This window comes from Saimiri boliviensis, chromosome 13 (genome assembly GCF_048565385.1).
Source record: "Saimiri boliviensis isolate mSaiBol1 chromosome 13, mSaiBol1.pri, whole genome shotgun sequence".
In the NCBI taxonomy this organism is placed as follows: domain Eukaryota; kingdom Metazoa; phylum Chordata; class Mammalia; order Primates; family Cebidae; genus Saimiri; species Saimiri boliviensis.
Genome location: NC_133461.1, coordinates 31735909 through 31746205, shown reverse-complemented (window position 1 = coordinate 31746205; position 10297 = coordinate 31735909).

Sequence of the window (10297 nt, the reverse complement as noted above, 5' to 3'; positions counted from 1 at the left end):
CATCTACTCATAAGATCTTATATGAAAGAAAACATTTCCCCAAAGATGATTTAAAAAGAATGAGAACCAAAGGCAAGGAGGATAAGAATTTGTACATTGTTTGCATGAAGGATTAACTAAATCAAATCAATTGTGATTTTATTAAACTTTTTTCAACTCTGAAAAAAGCAGCACAGTAAGGGACATAGCTTGACCAGTTATTAAAACACGGTTTAAAGCCTCCATAATTAAAACAGCATGGTACTGACACTTGGACAGATTGATAGAACAGAATAGAAAGTATAGAAATACACATAAATACACCCAGGAATTTGGGTTTTAAAAGTGGTTTATAAAAGTAAAAGAGCTGAATTATGATCCTTTACAGAGAAAAATGAGAAAGCTCCTGAATTCTTGGAGGAAGACTCTGAATGGGATCTTTACTGTCCCTCCTTCTATCCATGGTGTTAGATTTGCCTGATCTAAAATAAAATGCACTCACTGTTACTTTGTGTTGCTTTCTAAATGCAGATAATTTGGGGCAGCTGGACAGCACTAGAGTTTCTGCTTCATTAAACCTCAGTTCACCACCAAGATCTTCAAAGCACTCCCTCCTCCCCATCCGCCTCAGGTTCTGCATCTCTCCTGCTGTGGACAAGCTGTTCCTGGGCTGTAATGCAAAGGCTCTTCAGAGGCCACAGGCCCATCCCAACCATCACCGAGGTCTAAGCCCAAATATATATGAAAGCAGAAAGTAGTTCTACATGTGGCTAGCACGCCACCTGGATTTAGGCCCCAGAATTCGGATTGGTCTGAGGGCACTGTGGTTATCACAGGATTTTAAAACTCCCCAGGTTGTTCTAATATGTAGCTAAGATTGAGAATAGCCACTTTACATTTTCAGCTCTTTCTCTCCGTAATTTTGGTAAATCATTCTCTGATAATGCATGATTAAATAAGAGAATATAAGTAAAAACATGTATAAGCTACAGTGTTATTCATTAATATCAGAACCTTCAGGGTGGAGAGGAAAGTGAATTTGAGGAAGGATGCTCACATTTTAGCTGCTAATAAGCAGTACATTTGTGCTGGGGAACATGGTGAGGCCTTTTGTTACAAATGTTGGTTTCAGATCCATCTATCTCCTTCATGTTTCTTCTAATAACTCTGTTGCTGCAAGTTACAGAAAGTGCCGATGGTCTCTTACCGGTATTCTTAGGTGAGCCCGTTTCATTAGCAAGGAAGCATCCCCGTTAGCCAGTCTGCATTGGTGGGTTTTTCCCTCCACAACCCTCTCCCCGGAGAAAGCACAAAAAGATACTCTTTTTGAACAGCCATGCATTCTGTGTTTATATCTTAATGTAAAAAGCATTGCTAACCTGTTCACAATGCCTTGTGGGTCACCTTTTAAAAAATATTTTTGTAGCCAACTTTGTAATATACTTTAAGTTCCTACACTTTGTATTTAACTTTTAATTTAAACCCCATTAAAAAATATAAATATGCCACACTTAGTTTATCCATTAGTTCATGTATCAGTGGTTCTTAACTTTATTGTAATACTAGCCTTTAGTATCCAGTTTCATTTACACATTAAAAAATTAATATACACTGAATTTTATAAATTTCAATCTTGCTTAGTATAAAGTTTTATTTTTGAGACAGAGTTGTGCTCTTGTTGCTCAGGCTGGAGTGCAATGATGCGATCTCAGCTCACTGCAACCTCCGCCTCCTGGGTTCAAGTGATTCTCCTGCCTCCTCCTGAGTAGCTGGGATTATAGGCATATCATGCCAGGCTAATTTTGTTTTATTTTAGTAGAGACGGGTTTTTCCATGTTGGTCAGACTGATCTTGAACTCGTGACCTCAGGTGATTCACCCACCTCGGCCTCCCAAAGTACTGGGATTACAGGTGTGAGCCACCATGCCTGGCCTAGTATCATACAAAGAATCATATAAAAAGCATCATGTGTTGAAGAAGTAGTTTTGTAAAACTCAAATCTGAATTTCAGTTTTACAAAATTTCGTCTAGTAATCAGAAAAACCCCTGATTTGTCAAGTTCAGTTATCCTCTAATTTGCCTTCAAATCCTAAATGATTGGAAGGGGGAAATGGGGCAAGGGACCTCAAGGGGAAAGTTTTCCAGACTTTTAGGTTCTCTTAGGGTCTGGACATCCGTTTTGAGGTCTTATCTATGTACTTCAGTTGTGCAATTTTATATTTCGTTTCTCCATAACAGGACTATGTACACTTATAAGCAGGGATCAGTACAGTTCTTTCTCAGATGCTCCATAAAAGTTCAGCACAATACAGGGTAGAGTATTAGTAAATAATTCTTGCAGGCTGGGTGCGGTGTCTTACACCTGTAATCCCAGCACTTTGGAAGGCTGAGGTGGGCAGATGACAAGGTCAGGAGTTCAAGACTAGAATGGCCAACATGGTGAAACCCCATCTCTACTAAAAATACAAAAATTAGCCGGGCCTAATGGTGCATGCCTGATGTTCCAGCTACTTGGAAGGCTGAGGCAGAATTGCTTGAACGTGGAGGTGGAGGTTGCAGTCAGCTGAGATTGAGGTACTGCACTCCAGCCTGGGTGACAGAGCAAGACTCCATCTCGAAAAAAGAAAAAAAATTATTGAACTCAAGAGGAGGCTTTACCATTAAGTTGAAGAAGACCAAGCTCTACGGCCTCTTCAAAGGCCCCAGGAAAACTCTAGTAATATGTTTATTTGGTCATGTGTATACAAATACAGGGAATTGTAGATAATGCTGCATATACAATTATAAGCAAATGCACTGTTATTTTAATAGTAATTGTGAAAAACAAGTTATCAGAATGTCTGTTTTTCAGGCACAAACCTGTAGTGGTTCTGAGGCAGAACAGGGTGTGGAGGCAGGGAACTTAAAGCCAATTCCTGCTGACTTCCTAGAACTAAATCAAACGGAAACACTTCAGCTATGACAGGAAATATTCTCTCCATTTACACAGGACATACACCAAGTAAATGACTTTGTAACTTAACTTCATCTTCTTCATTGACATAGGGTGTATACCAAGTAACCAATGAAAACCTCTAGAGGGTAGTTAAACCCCAGAAAATTCTATAACAGGGTTCTAGAGACCCTATACCTTGGCCCACCACTCCCACCCTGTGGCACGTACTTTCATTTTCAATAAATCTCTGCTTTTGTTGCTTCATTCTTTCCTTGCTTTGTGCATTCTGTCCAATTCCTTGTTCAAGATGCCAAGAACCTGGACACCCTCTGCTGGTAACAGTACCACAAACAGCAGGTCTGTGAAACTGCATGCTTTTGGCATCTAACTATCATCAATAAGTTCTAATCAACTTTTCTAGAAAAATGATCTGTTCTCATTATAGAAAATATTACAAAATATGAAGATGCATTCAAGAAGAAACGCAATAATGTAGAAAAAAAATTTTATAGTGATATGTCAAGCAGTTAATTAACAAAATTTCTTTCTAGACTTTGTGGTATTCCTCAATGTGAAGAAACAGGTTAACTCAACAGGCTCAGATTGTTCAAACCCTGCACATGCCAAATAAAGGACTGTCCCTTGATCAGATCCTGGAAGACAACTTCTGACCCCTTAGAATATCCTGATGGAAGTGTTTTTGTGTGCCTGAGTCCCTAAGCCATGCTTTATCAGTTTGACCTCTAGGGGACTAGAGACCAAGTAGCTAAGGTCAGTCATTCAGATGTTGATGCCTGTGCCTGACCCCCACCCCCATAAAAACCATGGACATCAAGGCTCAGGTGAGCTTCCCTGGTTGGCTGCACTCTACAAACATTGCCATTATCATTGCTGGGATAATTCAGTGCTGTCTGTGCAACTCCACTGGGAGAGGACAAATGAAAGCTTGGACCTAGTTTCTCCTGGACTTCATCCCATGTGCCTTTTTGTTTGCTGATTTTTCATCCATATTCTCTGTTGTAGTGAACGATTACCCTAAGTAGAACAGCTTTTGTTGTTGTTGAGATGGAATCTCGCTCTGTCACCCAGGCTGGAGGACAGTGGTGCAATCTCAGCTCACTGCAACCTCTACCTCCCAGGTTCAAGTGATTCTCCTGCCTCAGCCTCCTGAATAGCTGGGATTACAGGCATGAGCCACTGTACCCAGCTTTTTTTTTTTTTTTTTTTTTTTTTTTGTCTTTGTCAGGAGAGACAGGGTTTCACCATGTTGGCCAGGCTAGTCTTGAATTCCTGGCCTCAGGTGATCCGCCTGCTTCGGCCTCCTAAAGTGCTGGGATTACAGGCACGAGCCACTGCGCCTGGTCCAAATCATCTTTTCTGAGTTCCTTTATTATTGGGCCTGTGGGTACTCTTTAAGAACCCCCAACATAGCTTTTAAAATCTTGAATTGCCATGACCATTCTCATTGTTAATGAACATTGACTTTCATACCTCTTAGTACAATACTAGTATTCCCAATACTGCATTTTCTTAAAGGACCCTAAAATTCCATAATTTCCAGCTCCACAAAACCTGGACCTACCCTTGCGCATAGATACATTCTCACATCTTAAGCTTTTACACATGGTGCCATCTTCACTTGGAATGAGTCTGTTGAACTGATCCACCTGCAAAGTTCCTTCTTCGTTTTTTTTTGCCAGAAGTTTGTCCTCCTTGTCACAGCAGTTCCTCCATCCCCACCACCTTTACATAGAACTGCTTTGGCACTTACTGCATTAGAAATGTGGTTACCTTACATTACAGTTGCATGTGTGTGTGCCTTGCTAGACCAGGAACGGACTGGCTCTGCCATTTTGATTCTCTCAGAGAGGGAGGGAGAGGAGACAGTGGACAGGTGGAGAATCAGAATGTGTGTTCATCACCAGACAGACCTGGGGTCCACCACTGACTAGCTGTGAGATGTGGGCAAGTTTCTCTCTCAGCACTTCTGTTTCTTTGCTGTAAAACCACTTGTTGAAGTACTACTGTCTTACAGGTTGTTAGAGGATTAAGTGAGAAGACGTAGGTGAAAAGACCTAGCCAGCAATCTGGGTAAAGTCTAAGGGCACAGGATCTTCAATGAGGTGCCCTGACTTCAAATTTCATTTTTCTCACCTGCTAGCATGTGACTTGGGGCAAGCTATTTCACTTCATCTCAATTTTTCTATCACGTAATGGAGACAGCATCTACCTCACAGGACCATTGTAATGATTAAATAAGCTAGCCAGTGCCTGGCACGTAAGAAGGAATCAATAAATACTGCCTATTAGATATTCAATGCAGGCTAATTCCTTTCTGTTTTATGGCATAAATATGTGCATAGACTTGGGCATTTGTGTTTACTTCCTTTACATTAATATAATCCTGCTTGTACCTCTATGCCAGAGGAGGCAGAAAATTCAGCCTCACGCAGACAGAGCTCTCCCTCACCCATGCCTGAGGTACTAGGACAGGTCCCAGGTATTGGTCATCAGCTCCAACAGCTGCTCTGGAGTCCTTGTTCAATATCTACTGTCCCCTCTCCCAGACTTGGAAGATTGCCATAGTCAGGGAAGGAAGAATCATCCCTTCCTCCATCCCAAACCCTGCAGAACCTCCAACAACATTCTCTTGAAAGGCAGCTACGAGGCAACTAAGGCCAGGGGGGCTTTCTATCTTAATAAGAGCTCCCCCAAAGCCTGGCACCTATTCCAACAGCTAAACTGGGGTATAGGGGTACAACAGTGAGCTTCAATATATATTTCTCCTGCTACCCCTAATTTTTACTTTAGCAGGCTTTCCACTGCAACTGAGATTCTCTTACACAGATAGAAGCCTCTGGAGTAAGTAGGCCTCTCTACAGGCAGATGAAAGCTTCAGGAAGCTACAATTTCCTAAGGCCCTATAGGTTCGTTCTGCTATTCAATATTGTAGGTATTTATCAAAGGCATCCCAACAAGCTAGGCATTACGGCTCTCAGCCCTGGCTGCACCTTAGGAATCCCCCCAGGGGAGCTTTAAAAAGTACCCATGCCTGGGTCCCCATCCTCCAGACACTGACTCAGTTTGAAGAAGGGTCCAATCACAGATGAATTTTTGCAAGTTCCCCAGGTAACTGATGTGCATCCAAGGCTGGGAATCACTGGGTTAGGGTTTGTGGATTTGGATGAAGTGGGTGTATGGTATATAGAGAAAGACCTTACACTGTCCTTTGAAGCCCATCAGCACCACCTCCCAAGCCTTATATAGTGTAGTCACTGTTCTTCCAAGAGACAGCAGGGCCTGATGGGAAATGTCTTGCGTTGAAAGTCAGTTCGGAGTCTTAATTATTTGATTTTCGGTGAACACTCTGTGGCTTGAAATAAGAAGTTAAGGCCGGGCGCGGTGGCTCAAGCCTGTAATCCCAGCACTTTGGGAGGCCGAGGCGGGTGGATCACGAGGTCGAGAGATCGAGACCATCCTGGTCAACATGGTGAAACCCCGTCTCTACTAAAAATACAAAAATTAGCTGGGCATGGTGGCGCGTGCCTGTAATCCCAGCTACTCAGGAGGCTGAGGCAGGAGAATTGCCTGAGCCCAGGAGGCGGAGGTTGCGGTGAGCCGAGATCGTGCCATTGCACTCCAGCTTGGGTAACAAGAGTGAAACTCCATCTCGAAAAAAAAAAAAAAAAAAAAAAAAAAAGAAAATAAGAAGTTAAGAGGTGAAAAGCTTTCTGCCCTGTATTCCTCAGGGGATTATGGAATGTAGCTTTGGGGGGGGGGGAGTTATATAAAAGACTTAATATCCCTAAAAAAGTCAGTACCCTAATACAAGCAGTATGTTTTAATACCTTTACCTCTCTTCAGAGCTTAAAACACTTTCCCCTCTAAGCTCTAAGAACTTCAAAGGAAATAAATTGGTGAAGGTATTGCCAAGTTAGTAAGAGCGATTAAAATATAACCTGGCACTAGTCACAAAATAAGTACAACATATTAAGTTTATTATACACAAAATATATTCAATTACAAAACACACTAATGAGCAGTTTAAAACCAGGTTGATTTCAAACTAGAAATTCAAATTGAGTGAAATATTATGAATGAGTTCATGCTGGCAAATACTTGGATGCCTTTGGTGTAGTAATTTTATAAGCTTGCACTGCCTCACTGCTTTTTACAATTTTAGTTGCATTCATGGTCCTACTGAGGAGGGAAAATGTTCATATTCGGGCTTAAGTAGCGGCTATGAAAATGAGAACCATTTATTCCAACCTAAGATTTAATAATTAGAAATTTTCTTACTATTTCCACTGATTAAAACGTAGTGTAATAGCACTTAGTAAGTGTTCAGTATTGCTCTGATAGCTTTACATGTATTCTTATCCTCAAAACTGACAAACTCAAAAGTAAAGTACTCTGATTAACCTAATTTTGCACAATAGGAAAGTGGAATATAGAATAATTAACTCTGTCAAGATCATACAAGCAACAGAGGAAGGCGGCAGAATTCAAACCCAGGCGGTCTGGCCACGGAGCCGATTCTCTTAACCGCGACCTCACTATCCTGCTAGACCCTGCTCAAAAATCTGAATTTCAATTCCGAGTGAGGTGGAACATCTGATTCAGCTTCCATTCTATTGTCCTTCCAGAAACATCATCCCAAACCACAGAACACTTGGCTTTCTTTGCACTGCTGTCAGTATCAAAGGAGAATACAGTCCTCCATCTGGTAATCACATTAACTGAGCCTGTTCAAGTTGGCTTCTAAGAGTTGGAGGCATTCCATGTATTAGATTAATACAATCGACAAATACTGAACACCTATCAAAACACTTAGGTAAAGGAGGGAAGAATGCAAAGTGCTTCCTTGCCCAGAGGAGGTTTACAGCCTAGTGAGGGAGGAAGATAAACTGCCTCTGCTGGGCAGTGGGATAATTGCTACAGTAGAGGGAAGCACAGGCTGCTAAGATAGCTCTTGACAGAGGCAAGGACCGGGAGCTGGGGAGAGCAAAACTGATGAGAAAGTGTTCCTGGAGAGGTGGCTCCTAACCTTGGCCATGTATTAGAAACATTTTGAGAGATTTAAAAAGACTGCCAACCCCAGACCACAAACCAGTCTAATTACATTAGAGTCTCTCATTTTTCTTAAAGAGCCCCTAAAGCACTGGTCCCTGAAGTGCAGCATTAGCATCCCCTGGAAACCTGTTAGAACTCCCGCACCAAATCTACTAAACCAGCCCTCAAGGAGAGTTCAATGCAAAGTCTGAGCAGCGGTTCTGAAGCTTAAACAGGAATCAGAATCCTTTCAGGGCTGCTTAAAATACAGGTTGTCGTATACAGAGAATACTGAGATCCAGACTGCTAGGTCACCCCCAGAGGTTCTAGTTCCGTAGATCTGGGGTGGGGACCAAAAATATGCATTTCTGACTGGTAGCCAGGGTGCATAATTAAGGAGAACCACTGTCCTAGAGGAAACGATGGCTAAACTGGAATCTGAAAGGTAAGAGTTGGCAAGCTACAGGATGTGGTTTATAGGATGAAAACATATTCAGAGATACTTGAGCACCAGCTACGTGCCAGGTGCTGCTCTAGCTGCTGGGACTCCTGGAGTGAATGCAGCAGTCTTTCAGAAGCTTACCTGTCCAGCAACACAAAATAGACATTGTCTGAAAGTGACAAATTCAGTGAAGAATAGAGCCTCCTACACACCCTTTTCCCCCCAGGTATGTAGGAGACTCTTTTGAGTCACAGTACTCAGGTAAGAGCTCTCTGTGAAGACAATGACAGCAGACTGATGCTTGTCCTATAGCATCTGTTTCCCCCCCATCTTACAAAGCAGGAGAATGTGAGCAGGGCACATGGCAACCAAGAATAAAGATTACATTTCCCAGCCTCCTTTACAGCTGCTGAGAATACAGGGCTAAGTTCCTGCCAACGAGACGTAGGCATCAATTTGCTACTTACAGGAACCTTTCTGAGAAGTATTAGCCTTTGTCTCTCCTTTTCCTCCTTTCCTTTATCCTGCTGCTTGGTTTGTGAATGCTGCTACCTTAGACCGTAAGGACACAGAACATGTCCCAGGACTGGCAGAGCAGTAGCCAAAAGGAACCAGGGTCCCATAAGACAATGGAGCAGAGCCTCTGTACCAGCCCTGGATAGCAAAGTTCTAGACAAATACATGTCCAGACTGTTTAAGCCACTGACAGCTTGGGTTGCTTGATTTGTGACAGAACCTAACACTAGTTAAATGGTTTTTAAGTAGAGCCCTAAAAGAAATGAGGGAGCAAAGCATGTCGATATCTGGAGGAAAATGCATTCTAGGAGGAAAAAAACTGCAAGAGTAAAAGCTCCTGAAGTTGGGTGATGCTCAGCGTATTTGAGGAACAGCAAGGAAGCTACAGTGCCTGGAATAAATGGAGAATGTTAAAAGATGAGGACGAGGTACTGATGGAAGTTTCAGATGATAATAGGGTTATTTTTTTAAGTAAAAATTAGTTCGTTTAAAAATTATGTATAAACATGTACATTTTAAGGAATAAGGAAAACATCTTTGTAATCACCACCAAGGTGAGGAGGAGAATGTTGCCAGGAACTTGGAAGTCTTCCTCTGTGGCTCATCCTCTTCCCTGCCCCAGAAGCAACCAGTATCTCCAATTTTTTGATAATCGGCCTGTAGCTTTATAGATGTAAAACCTATATATACTTCTCTTGATGAAACCACTGGGTCTACAGGGTGTGCACATGTATAAATTTACCAGATAATGCAAAACTGTCCCAGAATAGCCATGCTTGTTCTACCACAGTGAATTAAAGTTCCCTTTGCCCCACATTCTAAATGCTTAGACTTTTTATTTTTATTTTTATTTTTTGAGATGAGGTCTTGCCCTGTTGTCCAGGCTGTTAATGACTGAAATATACACTTTAAAATGGCTGGTGGTAAATTTTACACGTATTTTACAATTCAGACAAAAAAGTGTGGAATGGTGTCTGTTTTCCCTGATTGCTGAAATTACACATCTTTTTACATTTATGAAGATTTTCAGATACCTATGTGAATTGCCTGTTCAGTCTTTTGCCCACTTAACATTTAACTGCTGGGTGCAATGGCTCACTCCTGTAATTCCAGCACTGTAGGAGGCTGAGGCAGGCAGATGGCTTGAGCTTAGGAGTTCGAGGTCAGCCTGGGCAACATGGTAAAACCCTGTCTCTACCAAAATTACAAGAATAGCCAAGTGTGGTGGTACGTGTCTGTGGTCTCAGCTACTTGGGAGGCTGAGGTTGGGAGGCTGCAATTGAACTGAGATTGCAACATCACACTCCAGCCTGGGTGACAGTGAGACTCCATCTCAAAAAATATATATATTAAAAACATTTTTTTTTTGACAG